The sequence below is a fragment of the Sciurus carolinensis genome, chromosome 16, assembly GCF_902686445.1.
Source record: "Sciurus carolinensis chromosome 16, mSciCar1.2, whole genome shotgun sequence".
Classification (NCBI taxonomy): Eukaryota; Metazoa; Chordata; class Mammalia; order Rodentia; family Sciuridae; genus Sciurus; species Sciurus carolinensis.
This window is the reverse complement of record NC_062228.1, coordinates 51,261,580-51,275,809: the sequence shown is the minus strand read 5'-3', so window position 1 is coordinate 51,275,809 and position 14,230 is coordinate 51,261,580. Positions and strand designations below refer to the sequence as shown.

At 45.8% G+C, this 14,230-nt stretch overlaps 1 pseudogene; it reads left to right on the top strand.

Annotated features, from left to right (window-relative positions):
- Positions 1–1,274: 1,274 nt before the first annotated feature.
- On the top strand, positions 1,275–2,651 carry LOC124966649 (sorting nexin-30-like; annotated as a pseudogene).
- Positions 2,652–14,230: the final 11,579 nt, after the last annotated feature.

The window sequence follows — 14,230 nt, the reverse complement described above, 5'->3', positions numbered from 1 at the left end:
TCTGTGGGGCAGGACACACCACTTTGCTCAGGGCAGGGACCTGAGGTGCCGTGTGCTCCCTGGGGACAGGTGTGGATTGAGGTCACCCCATTAATTATGTGGTTGAGGATCTGAGGTCTAGAGTGTGGAGAGGGTCAAATCACCAGCCAGCTCCACCAGGGCCCCTCTGTCGCTCCAGGTCATGGCGACCCTCTGTATCGTTCTTGATGGGGCCCACCTGTACCCAGCTGCCCCTCACAGGCTCTGGGGCACATTGGGGCAGCTTCCTTCAAACTGGGAGTCAGTTCCCTGGACCCTTAAGGAGAGGGAGAGCGCTCTGGGCCTTAGTGGGAACACAGGCCAGGCCAGTTATGCATAGCTGTGGTCCTCTCTCCAAGAACGTCAGGTACGGTCAGGAATCCTCTGTACTGTGTGGATGAAGGCCACTCCCTGGGTTGGGGCTGGTGTTTGCTGGTCCAAGAGGGTGAAGCCTGCAGGGCTGGTGCAGATGTGGAAGTGGGATGCTGGGGGCTTTGGGGTTCATGTTTAGCAGGACTCAGCCTGGGCTTGGGTCCCCTCAAGCTGGCGTACCTGCCTGTGTCCTCTGTGGGTGGCCTCTGTCCTCTGCCTGGAGGTTCCCTTGTGTTCACTCTGCATTTCCCCATGGATGGTGCCAGGAAGGAGGGCACTACACAGGGACCCGGGGCTGAGCAGGGCTCTCCCAGAACCAGGAAGGAGTGGTGGGGACAGCAGGCATAGGGGAGGAGCCCACAGAGCCTTTGGTGCCAGCATAGAAATCAGGCGACATCTCCAGCCAAAGCCAAGCTCCTGTCCTGAAGAATCATCTTGCTGTTGGCTGTGAGTCCCAGTGTCACCCCTGGAGTCAAGAGAGACCTGTGGCCAGTGTCAAGGTCTGTAGCAGGGATGCTGCCCAGGGTCCAAATGGTGAGAGCTGGCCCTGAGCCTGGCACAGGCAGCCCTGACCTGCAGAGTGAGTCCTGTTCCCTGAGTGTCCCCAGGCTGCCTGACGCCCAGGGCAGGGTGAGTCTAGGGATAAGAAGGGAGATGTCGCCAGGGGCCGAGGTGCTGGCGGACCCGTGGTGGGCTTGGGCGCGGAGCTGGGCGTGGCGCGGAGAAGCCTAGCAGGCAGGGCGAGGAGTCCGCGAGCCACGGCTCCCAGTAGGCCGGTGCAGGGCCTCCGTCCGAACGGGGTCTCGGCCCGGGGCGCTCCGGGAGACCCACCACAGCGGGCAGCGGGAGGAAGAGGCAGCGGCGCGTCCCGAGCGGTGCGCGCCATGGCGGGTGGGCCCCCCAAGGCCCTGCAGTCCTGGGGTCCAACTCCCTGCGTGACAAGCGGCACCTGCTGGCCGGCTCCAGTAGCGAGGAGGCCGTGGGCGACAGCCCGCCCAGCCCGGACCTGCTGATGGCCCGCAGCTTCGGTGACAAGGATCTCATTTTGCCCAACGGTGGTACTCCAGCAGGCACCTCCAGTCCAGCTTCTTCGTCTTCTCTTCTAAACAGACTTCAACTTGACGATGACATTGATGGTGAGACCAGAGATCTCTTTGTCAGGGTGGATGATCCCAAGAAGCACGTCTGTACCATGGAGACCTACATCACGTCCAGGATCACCACCAAAAGTACTCCGGCAGAGTTTGACTTGCCAGAATATTCTGTTCGTGGAAGCTACCAGGATTTTGCCTGGTTGAGGAGCAAACTGGAGGAATCCCAGCCCACACATCTCATTCCCCCACTTCCTGAGAAGTTTGTGGTGAAAGGTGTTGTGGATTGTTTTTCAGAAGAGTTTGTGGAGACCAGAAGAAAAACTGAATAAATTCCTAAAGAGAATCACAGATCACCCTGTGCTGTCTTTCAATGAACACTTTAATGTTTTCCTTACTGCTAAGGACCTGAATGCCTACAAGAAGCAGGGGATAGCACTGCTGACCAGAGTGGGCGAGTCGGTCAAGCATGTCACCGGAGGTTACAAGCTGAGGAGTCGGCCTCTTGAGTTTGCAGCCATCATTGAATACCTTTGCACTCAAACTGGGAACCATCGATCGAATAGCACAGCAGATCATCAAAGAAGAAATAGAGTACCTTGTGGAGCTGAGAGAATACGGGCCTTGTACTCCACGTGGAATGCGCTAGAAGGCGAGCTGGCCGAGCCCCTGGAGGGTGTATCCGCTTGCATCGGGAACTGCTCTACAGCCTTGGAAGAGCTGACAGATGACAAGACAGAAGACTTTCTACCTGTGCTCAGGGAATATATTTTATACTCTGATTCCATGAAGAGCATATTGAAGAAGAGGGACCAAGTTCAAGCAGAGTATGAGGCCAAACTGGAAGCCGTGGCTCTGAGAAAGGAAGACCGCCCCAAGATGCCAGCGGACGTGGAGAAATGTCAGGATCGGATGGAGTGCTTCAATGGGGACCTGAAGGCTGACATGGAGAGGTGGCAGAGCAACAAGAGGCAGGACTTCCGGCAGCTGCTCATGGGGTTGCTGACAAGAACATCCAGTACTATGAGAAGTGCCTCATGGCGTGGGAGTCAATTATTCCACTGCTACAGGAAAAACCAGAGGCCAAGTAGATTGCTTCTTGGAACAGAGACTCTTCTACCTACACAGGACGTGACGCCCTGTACTGGAATGTCCCTGCAGTGCTGGAGAGGTGGCACTGGGGAAACAACACAGAAGCACCTCTCGTTTGTGTATTTTCTCTTGCCCCCTCACCCCACTGTTGTTTTCAATTCGTATTTATTCCTTGATGGAGTCTGTGAGGCTATAATCATCTCTCAGCAAAAGAAGCATACCTCCATGTTGTGAAGGACCCTACTGAGGAACACTACGAAGACTTGAAACTGAGGGTCACGGCAGCCCACAGCTGGTGGTGACATCTTGTGACAGTTTCCTCTTTCGAGACAGCTGAGTTGCCTGTTGCAGGAGGGGACTCAGGTCCTGCTTTTTAAGGCCATGGAGGAGGCGTGAAGAAGAGGCCTCTGGTTTGCTGTGAGACATGGCGGCTCTGCAGTTGACCTCTGTGGGCATTGACGTGCCTCTGCCTAGGAGGTGTTGGCACCTCCACAGAAAGTCCTTAATTTATGGTGGCCTGTTGCTGTGAGTGTGGCCTGCTGCCTGTTTGTGATGAGTGACACGTGTTTTCTTGTTTCTGGTTTCCATAGGGGCATTTAAAGTCCGTGTCCACATGCATCCATGCTTGAGTGAGCAAGCCTCGTCCTTATGCGATGCCTCAGGAAGCCAAGGGGACGCTCCCTGATCTTGCTTCTGACACCAGAAACTTTTATGTAAAACGAAGAGAGGTGCATTTTTCTCTGTGAAGGCCTTCGATACTTTTCTTTTGCTTAGTAATTGTCAGCAGTCAGGTTTAGACCTCTTGTTTGCAGTCAGATTAGCTCCCCTGTTGTTGAGATCAGTGGGCATATGCCAAGCCCCACCTGTGATGTCTGCTTTGTGCAATTTGCCTTTATCTCACCAAAAATGCTGAGTTTAATATTTCTTACCATGTCCACTGGACGTTTGGACAACCTTATGGTGAGGAGTGGCTAGTGTGTCATGTCGTCATGACACAGTTGAAATTGGTAAACTCAGTGTGAATGTTCTACATAAAGTGCTTTAACCGTTACCATTTCCTGGTCAGGAACAAAAATCAGTACCAGCAGGGGCCTCAAAGATGACAAGCCTAACAGTGAACTCTTTGCTTCTAGCTAAACCGAAGTCTCATTTTGCAGCCAAATTCCTGGGTGCAGCTGGCTGTGTTTAAAGTTTTCATTTCAAACTATTACCAGGTTTACTTTTCAAATCACCACAAAACCAACAGTAAAAAAAGGATCTCTCTTTGAACTCATTTTTTTTTTCTGAAAAGAAGCTACATATGTTATATTAGTGTTCTTTCACTTGTGGCTTATCCTTATAAACCTATGAATGTAAGCCTCAAATAGACAGTAGTTCATTTTTTAAATGAAGACGTCCAGACTCTGCTTCATATGCAAGTTAACCTGCAAATGTCAGTCAACGTGCAGCATGTGGAAGTCACTTTATTCCACTCTGACAGCAGAGTTGACCTGGGGTCAGTCACAGCTGGGATACTGTTGGAGCAGCAGTCGGACAGCAGGGGGGTGTTTGTTCTGTCATGTTTGACAAAGTCAAATGTGAAATGATAATTTTTCCATCCATTGGTACTTGCCTGTATAATGCTCCATCTGTGCCATTCTAAAACCCTCTGATGTGAACTTTCAGTTTGGTACAAATAGAAATGATTCACTGAAGTGGAAGGGTGAGAACCATCCATCTACCCCCATCTCCGGTGATTCAGCATTTCATCCTACCTCTTGAACCATTGAGTTGGTGTGGGCATGGATGTCTGGGTCCAACCTGAGAGTGTGCTGGTAGAATTGGGGTGTGCCTCTGAGAGTCGACAGCCCTCTATTGATAGTTGGCAGAAGACGCCAGACTGACCCCAGCAGTGAATATTCATTTCGAAACACATGAAGCCTTGCTTTGTAGAATGTGTGCTTTAAAAATGTTGTCAAGGTAATGGGGGTGGGAGGGGTTAGTGTTAGGGTTAGAGCTAGGGTTAGGGAGGGGGGCCAGAATGGAGGAAGGAGGGACTGTACAGAGGGAGAAGAGGGGTGGGAGGGGTGGGGGGAAGGGAAAAAATAACAGAATGAATCAAACAACATTACCCTATGTAAATGTATGATTACACAAATGGTATGCCTTTACTCCATGTACAGAGAAACAACATGTATCCCATTTGTTTACAATAAAAAAAAAAGAAAAAAATTTGTTGTCAAGGGTAACGGATGCTTGGAAAGAAGGGTGGAAAGAGCTACAGGGAAGCCAGAATCCGACAGCCTGCCAGTTGCCAACCCCAGAGTCATTCCTGTATTACAGTCACTTGGGAAAGAAGGCAGTCCCTCAAAAAGTACCCATGGGTCTCCTCACTGGGAGTTATGGGGAGGGGGATCCACAGTCATTCCCTGTCTCCATGGAAGGCAGAGGCCTGGCTCTGAGGGATTCCGGCTCCTTGGGACTTTGTCTTGCTCTGCGGTCCCCATAGGGTGTTCTGTGCTTTGAGACATCAAAAAGAGCCATAGCAGTTCAGCCTCTGTTCTCCAGGCCTGCTGTTGGGAGCAGAGGCAGGAAAACCCTGCAGGTTAGACTTCTTTGGAGAAACGGACCTTCCCAAGAAGGCACTTTTGTCCCTGTCTTCAGGCTGGTATGTGACAAGGTGAAGAGCTTGGCCTAGAAAGAAGGGGGCTAGAAAAGACCACAAAGGACGCTCTCCAGCCCTCCCCACTCCCATGCCCCCTTTCGCCCCTGAGACTTAGCAGTCCTAAGCATTGGCTTCTTGGTCTTGGTCAAGCAAAATGGAGATTCACTTTGAGAAGCATACCTGGGAGGCTTCTGTGCCAAACACTGTCTCCGAGAGGCCCGGTTACCCCATCCTTCTTGAATCCACAGAGCTGCAGTGCTGAGATCACCAACTCCTCTCCTATTTACCATCCATGAGATTTTTGCCTGAGGGTCCCCTTTACCTCCAGCGCATGGACACAGAGAAGTGTTGAGGCTTGAACAATGAAAAGTTGCCCTGAGCAACTAACTATCCAGGTCCTGAAAAGAGAAAGATTTCCTTCACTCAGGTTAAAAGTCCAGGGTGAAGGCAGAAGAGAGAATTCCTAGAAGCTGAGCAGATTTTAGAGATTCAAATGGTGGCAGACAGAGCCGTTGTGATGTTAACAGCGGTGGGTGCTGCATTTGCTCATCGGTGTGGGGATCCATAAGAAGATTCTGGGCCTCTGCTCAGAGCCAGGCACCACTGCTCTGAAATGAGGAAGGAACACACGACCCAGTCCACCTTGGTTGGGTTTCATCCTTTGATAAGGCTTACCAATGATGGCTGGCAAACTTTTAGGGTGATCAGGGAGATGATGGGTTAGGTATTTCATGACACCCGAAAGAATAAACAGCACGACTCTGGAGATTGAGGTGAACGTAAGATATGTCTGTTTTCATGCCAAATTTCAGCCCCACTGAGCGTACTCTGGATCTTGGTTGAGGGTGTTTTCTGGGTTGCCACTCCCCAAGGGGAACCGAATGCTCGCCTGCTGCTCACTACCACGAGGCCACCTTTTGTTGAGGGACCAACAGGAAGTTCCACCTCAGAAGTGGGTGTGATGGAGAATTCTAGCTTCAAGATGGCGGACTAGAGGGCGGCTGCATTTCATGTTGCTCCAGGACCCAGGATTCAAAAGAGGAGATAGTGAGAGACTTGGGACCAACTCAAAGTTGCCGGGTGAGTCTCTCCCGTTGGGGAGGCGACCCGGATGGGGCGGTAGCCCCGGAACACAGGGAACTTTGTGAAGTAGAGTTGCCCGGCAAACTCCCCCCCCGCCCCCCCCCCCCCCCCCGCTAGAGCGGTAACAGGGACAACTGTGATCATCGTAGAGGAGGCGGCTCAGCACAGCGCTTGGACTCGGAGCAACCACTGGGGCTCTGGGCGGCTGCCTGAGGAGGAGCTGCGTGGTGAGCTGTTTAGACTCAGAGCGACTGCTTCTGAACACCGGGGGGTTGCCCGGAGGAAGAGGAGAAGCGTGGCGGGTCACTTGGTCTAGAAGTGACTGCATCAGAGCCACAGGCGGTTGCCAGAGGAGGAGGTGAGTGGTGAGTTGTTTGGACTCAAAGCGACCGCTCCTGAACACCGGTGGCCTGCCTGGAGGAGGAGCACGGTGGGTCGCTTGGTCTCCGAGCAACCGCTCCTGAACACCCGGGGGGCTACCCTGAGGAGGAGGAGGAACAGGGCGGGTCACTTGGACTCGGAGTGACTGCCTAGGGCTATGGGCGGTTGGCGGGAGGAGGAGACGCGAAGTGAGTTGCTTGGACTCCTAGTGACTGCGTCGGAACACCGGGCGGCTGTCCAGAGGAAGAGGCGTGTGGTGGGTTGCTGGGACTCGGAGCTATTGTGCGGGGCTCCGGGTGGCGGCTCAGAGGAGGGGCCGCATAGCCAGGCGATTAGGTGCAGAGCAGGGTCCCAGGACCTAGGCGGCTTCTTGGTGGAAGAGCCGCACAGAGACACGCCTAGGGGCGGAGCGAAGGTTCCAGGACTGCGGGCAGATTCTCTGAGGAGAGGCAGCCTAAGGAGACTCGCCTGCGAAGGGTGAGGCTCCCAGGCCCAGGAGGTAGGTCCGGGCCCCTGGGAACGTTGCAGAGGAAGGCAGCCCAGCCCAGGTGGTAGTTGTAGATTGAGGGGAACCTCTAAGAGGGGAACTGACCAGTGAGACCTCCCCACAGGATGAGTCTTCCCCGCCGGGTGAGGTTTTCCCACAAGGATGGTAAAACCAGAGACACAGGCACAAACAGGCCTTGCCTCAGCCCGCAGCCTAGTTCCCCTTTGGATGACCATTGGTCAACAAGTGGAGGCACCTCTGCCCACTAGCAGGGAATATACCCCACCTGAGGGTCACCAACCCTAGAGAGACAGCTTCCTTGTGGAGCACCGCATTATCAACTTCCTCCAAGACTGCAGGCTACTGAAGGATAAGAGGGGATATACTAGCAATCTTCAGGGACATTATAAGTCAATAGAGGAAATCTGCAATATCTTAATGACCCACTGATTCCTGAACAATATGAGAAAACAAGGGAAGAAAATGCCCCAAACAAATCTAGATGTTATATCAATAAAATCCAACGACAGCATGGCAGAAGAAATGACAGAAAGGGAGTTCAGAATGTACATAATTAAAATGATCAGGGAAGCAAACGATGAGATGAAAGAGCAAATGCAGGCATTGAATGATGAGATGAAAGAGCAAATGCAGGCATTGAATGATAGCACCAATCGACACTTAAAAGAGCAAATACAGGAAGCAAAAAATCATTTCAATAAAGAGTTAGAGATATTGAAAAAAAACCAAACAGAAATCCTTGAAATGAAGGAAACAATAAACCAAATTAAGAACTCCATAGAAAGCATAACCAATAGGATAGAACACCTGGAAGACAGAACCTCAGATATTGAAGACAAAATATTGAACCTTGAAAACAAAGTTGAACAAACAGAGAAGATGGTACGAAATCATGAAGAGAATCTCCAGGAACTATGGGATATCATGAAAAGGCCAAATTTGAGAATTATTGGGATTGAGGAAGGCTTAGAGAAACAAACCAAAGGAATGAATAATCTATTCAATGAAATAATATCAGAAAATTTCCCAAATCTGAAGAATGAAATGGAAAATCAAGTTCAAGAGGCTTATAGGACTCCAAATACACAAAATTACAACAGACCCATACCAAGGCACATTATAATGAAAATACCTAACATACAAAATAAAGACAGAATTTTAAAGGCTGTGAGAGAAAAGAACCAAATTACATTCAGGGGGAAACCAATACGGATATCAGCAGATATTTCAATCCAGACCCTAAAAGCTAGAAGGGCCTGGAACAACAGTTTTCAAGCTCTGAAAGAAAATGGATGCCAACCAAGAATCTTATACCCAGCAAAACTTACCTTCAAATTTGATGATGAAATAAAATCATTCCATGATAAACAAAAGCTAAAAGAATATACAAAAAGAAAGCCAGCATTACAGAACATTCTCAGCAAAATATTCCCCGAGGAAGAGATAAAAAACAAAGAAGCAAATCAGCAAAGGGAGGAATTATCCTAAAGGAACTGTCAAATAAAGGAGGAACCAAGTTGTGTCAAAAAAATAAATAAATAAATAAATAAAATTTAAAAAATGAACCAAATGACCAGGAATACAAATCATATCTCAATAATAACCCTGAATGTTAATGGTCTGAATTCATCAATCAAAAGACATAGACTGGCAGATTGGATTAAAAAGAAAGATCCAACAATATGTTGCCTGCAAGAGACTCACCTCATAGAAAGAGATACCCATAGACTAAAGGTGAAAGGATGGGGAAAAACATACCATGCACATGGACTCAGCAAAAAAGCTGGAGTATCCATCCTCATTTCAGATAATGTGGACTACAAGCCAAAGTTAGTCAGAAGGGATAAAGAAGGACATTTCATACTGCTTAAGGGAAGCATAAACAAGCAAGATATAACAATCATACACATCTATGTCCCAAACAGTGGCTCATCCATGTATGTCAAACAAATCCTTCTCAAGTTTAGAAACCAAATAGACCATAACACAATAATACTAGGTGATTTTAACACGCCTCTCTCACCACTGGACAGATCTTCCAAACAAAAATTGAACAAAGAAACCATAGATCTCAAAAACACAATCAATAATTTAGACTTAACAGACATTTATAGAATATACCATCCAACCAAGAGCGAATACACTTTCTTCTCAGCAGCACATGAATCCTTCTCTAAAATAGACCATATATTATGCCACAAAACTAAAGTTAGCAAATACAAGAAGATAGAGACACTACCTTGTATTCTATCAGATCATAATGGATTGAAGTTAGAAATAAATGAAAGAGTAAAAAACAGAAACTACTCCAACACCTGGAGATTAAACAATATGCTATTATATGATGAATGGATAACAGAAGATATTAGGAAGGAAATTAAAAATTTCTTAGAGGTCAATGAGAACAAAGAAACATCGTATCAAAATCTCTGGGACACTATGAAAGCAGTACTTAGAGGAAAATTTATTTCATGGAGCACATTTAATAAAAGAAGTAAAACTCAACAAATAAACGACCTAACACTACAGCTCAAAGCCCTAGAAAAAGAAGAACAGACCAACACCAAAAGTAGTAGAAGACAGGAAATAGTTAAACTCAGAGCTGAAATCAACGAAATTGAAACAAAAGAAACAATACAAAAATTGACAAAATAAATAGTTGGTTCTTCGAAAAAATAAACAAAATTGATAAACCTTTAGCCACACTAACAGAGAAGACGAGAGAAAACCCAAATCACTAAAATTCGGAATGAACAAGGAAATATCACAACAGACACGACTGAAATACAAAACATAATTAGAAGCTATTTTGAAAATCTATACTCCAACAAAATAGAAAATTTCAAAGACATCAACAGGTTTCTAGAAACATATGAATTGCCTAAACTGAACGAGGAGGACATACACAATTTAAATAGACCAATTTCAAGTAATGAAATAGAAGAAGTCATCAAAAGCCTACCAACAAAGAAAAGTCCAGGACCAGATGGGTTCTCAGGCGAGTTCTACAAAACCTTTAAAGAAGAGCTCATTCCAATACTTCTCAAAGTATTCCATAAAATAGAAGAGGAGGGAACCCTCCCAAACTCATTCTTTGAAGCCAGTATTACCCTGATACCTAAACCAGACAGAGACACATCGAGGAAAGAAAATTTCAGACCAATATCCTTAATGAACATCGACGCAAAAATTCTCAACAAAATTTTAGCAAATCGCATACAAAAACATATTAAAAAGATAGTGCACCATGATCAAGTGGGTTTCATCCCAGGGATGCAAGATTGGTTCAACATCAGGAAATCAATAAATGTAATTCACCATATCAATAGACTTAAAGTCAAGAATCACATGATTATTTCGATAGATGCAGAAAAAGCATTTGATAAAATACAGCACCCCTTCATGCTCAAAACACTAGAAAAAATAGGGTAGTGGGAACATTCCTTAACATTGTAAAGGCCATCTATGCTAAGCCCATGGCTAATATCATTCTAAATGGTGAAAAACTGAAAGCATTCCCCCTAAAAACTGGAATAAGGCAGGGATGCCCTCTTTCACCACTTCTTTTCAATATCGTCCTTGAAACTCTAGCCAGAGCAATTAGACAGACCAAAGAAATTAAAGGGATACGAATAGGAAAAGAAGAACTCAAACTATCCCTATTTGCTGATGATATGATTATATACTTAGAGGAACCAGGAAATTCCACCAGAAAACTTTTAGATCTCATAAGTGAATTCAGTAAAGCAGCGGGATATAAGATCAATGCACATAAATCTAAGGCATTTTTATATATAAGTGATGAATCTTCAGAAAGAGAATTTAGGAAAACTACCCCATTCACAATAGCATTGAAAAAAATAAAATACTTGGGAATCAATCTCACAAAAGAGGTGAAAGACCTCTACAATGAGAACTACAGAACACTAAGAAAGAAATTAAAGAAAACCTCAGAAGATGGAAAGATCTCCCATGTTCTTGGATAGGAAGAATTAATATTGTCAAAATGGCCATACTACCAAAAGTGCTATACAGATTCAATGCAATTCCAATTAAAATCCCAATGATGTACCTTACAGAAATAGAGCAAGCAATTATGAAATTCATCTGGAAGAATAAAAAACCCAGAATAGCTAAAGCAATCCTTGGCAGAAAGAGTGAAGCAGGGGGTATCGCAATACCAGATCTTCAACTCTACTACAAAGCAATAGTAACAAAAACTGGCATGGTATTGGTACCAAAATAGAAAGGTGAATCAATGGTACAGAATAGAGGACACGGACACAAACCCAAATAAATACAATTTTCTCATACTAGACAAAGGTGCCAAAAATATGCAATGGAGAAAAGATAGCCTCTTCAACAAATGGTGCTGGGAGAATTGGAAATCCATATGCAACAGAATGAAATTAAACCCATATCTCTCACCATGCACGAAACTAAACTCAAAATGGATTAAGGACCTCGGAATCGGACCAGAGACCTTGCATCTTATAGAAGAAAAAGTAGGTCCAGAGCTTCAACATGTCGGCTTAGGACCAGACTTCCTCAACAGGACTCCCATAGCACAAGAAATAAAAGCAAGAATCAATAACTGGGATAGATTCAAACTTAAAAGCTTTCTCTCAGCAAAGGAAACTATCAGCAATGCGAAGAAAGAGCCTACAGAGTGGGAGAAAATCTTTGCCAATCATACTTCAGATAGAGCAATAATCTCCAGAATCTATAAAGAACTCAAAAAACTCTACACCAAGAATGCAAATAATCCAATCGACAAATGGGCTAAGGAAATGAATAGACACTTCACAGAAGAAGATCTACAAGCAATCAACAAACATATGGAAAAATGTTCAACATCTCTAGTAATAAGAGAAATGCAAATCAAAACCACCCTAAGATTCCATCTCACCCCAATTAGAATGGCGATTATCAAGAATAGAAGCAACAACAGGTGTTGGCGAGGATGTGGGGAGAAAGGTACACTCATACATTGCTGGTGGGGCTGCAAATTAGTGCAGCCACTCTGGAAAGCAGTGTGGAGACTCCTTAGAAAACTTGGAATGGAACCACCATTTGACCCAGCTATCCCACTGCTTGGCCTATACCCAAAGGACTTAAAATCAGCATATTACAGAGATACAGCCACATCAATGTTCATAGCTACTCAGTTCACAAAAGCCAGATTGTGGAACCAACCTAGATGTCCTTCAATTGATGAATGGATAAAGAAACAGTGGTATATATATACAATGGAATATTACTCAGCCATAAAGAATGATAAAATTATGGCATTTGCAGGCAAATGGATGAAATTGGAGAATATCATGCTAAGTGAGATAAGCCAATCTCAAAAAACCAAAGGACGAATGATATCGCTAATAAGTGGATGATGACACATAATGGGGGGTGGGAGGGGTTAGTGTTAGGGTTAGAGTTAGGGTTAGGGAGGGGGGCAAGAATGGAGGAAGGAAGGACTGTATAGAGGGAAAAGAGGGGTGGGGAAGGGAAAAAATAACAGAATGAATCAAACAACATTACCCTATGTAAATTTATGATTACACAAATGGTATGCCTTTACGCCATGTACAAACAGAGAAACAACATGTATCCATTTGTTTACAATAAAAAAAAAAAAAGAAAAAGAAGTGGTCGTGATGGCCAGTGGCCGTTGCAAGGGAGTCTGAGGGACACCTAGAGTTTGTGTGGCTGGATCCTGCCTTGGATAGCATTGAAGCCGAAGGCAGCTGGCTCTGTTTGATGAGGCTGGCTGGGCTGTGGGAGAGGCGCTGTCTACACTCACTTCCGAAGCTGGTGATTGGGGAGGGAGAAGAAGGTCAAGTACAACCTCCAGGCTGTGTTGACCTCAGCTGTTTGGGTCTTGGGTGGGTTGGAACTGGCTAGTTGGGGTTGCTAGAGACCCTCAAGGGTGGTTCCTCCCTAAAGTTGAGCTGCCTGTGGTCAGAAGCTCAGCTGCCTGTGGTCAGGGCAGGGCACACTTACAGGGACTTCACCTTCCTGGACACCTCTTTAAGGGCCTGTAGCAACTGAGCGAGCTAACGATATGGCTAGGGAGACATTGCTTTGGCCATCCTCATTTACAGGAGGATGTTGGAATTTGGGTTTGCCTTCTCCCTTTCAAAAGCCCTCAAGATGACAGCAGATGGACACGCCCTGTCATTGTTCATGTGTCTTTTCAATCCAGATGACAGGTGGCACTTACTAGTACCTTTGAGAAAAATGTCCTGTCCTAAACTGATCAGAGTGTGTTGGAACGGGTCTCCTCTTCCTTGTCTTAATAATCTAGGAGTCCAGTTTTTTACCAGCGCACTCTGGTAGGCTGTCAGCCTTTGGTTTAAGGATGTCTGGTTTCCCCACACTTGCACACATCAGAGTGTTCAGGAGCTGTCTGCATTGAAAACAGTGTTGGAGAGGGGCTGTAATGGGGGGGTGGACTGTTCTCTTCATCATATGTATTGGGAATGTATCCTGGGCATGACTGTCCAACACGTACTATGTGGCAGAAAAACATTCTCCAGGTAGTTTTTACTGCTAGTCTGTAAATAAGTGCTATGAGAAACAATACCTTTCAACAAGCCAATAAGATATTTGTTTCATATAAACATTCTCTGTATTTAGCACTTGAAAATCAACAAATCCAGAATTTAAAAATAATGCCACAGACTGTTAAAAGCCTAACTCTACTTTTGAGAATTTTTCAATAGCTAATATGCCTTATTCTTCAACTAGTGTTTTTAAAATTCTGGATAGAACCTTTCAGATCTATAATCAGCCATTCAGCTTAAATACTAGTGATCTAACATAGTCCTCAGTCCTCTTAAAAAAACAGGCCAGAAAGTGAGGGTCAGAATGAATGAAGGTGGCCTTTCAGGAGGAGAGAAATAAGCATTGCTATTGCCAAATGATGTTTTAATAATGTAAGGAAACACAGGGACCACAGCACCTTTTGTTGTTTTAAAGTGTGAAAGATGAATTCAGTGCCTTTTGGCATACTTTTGATGACAGAGGATATGGTATCAGCAT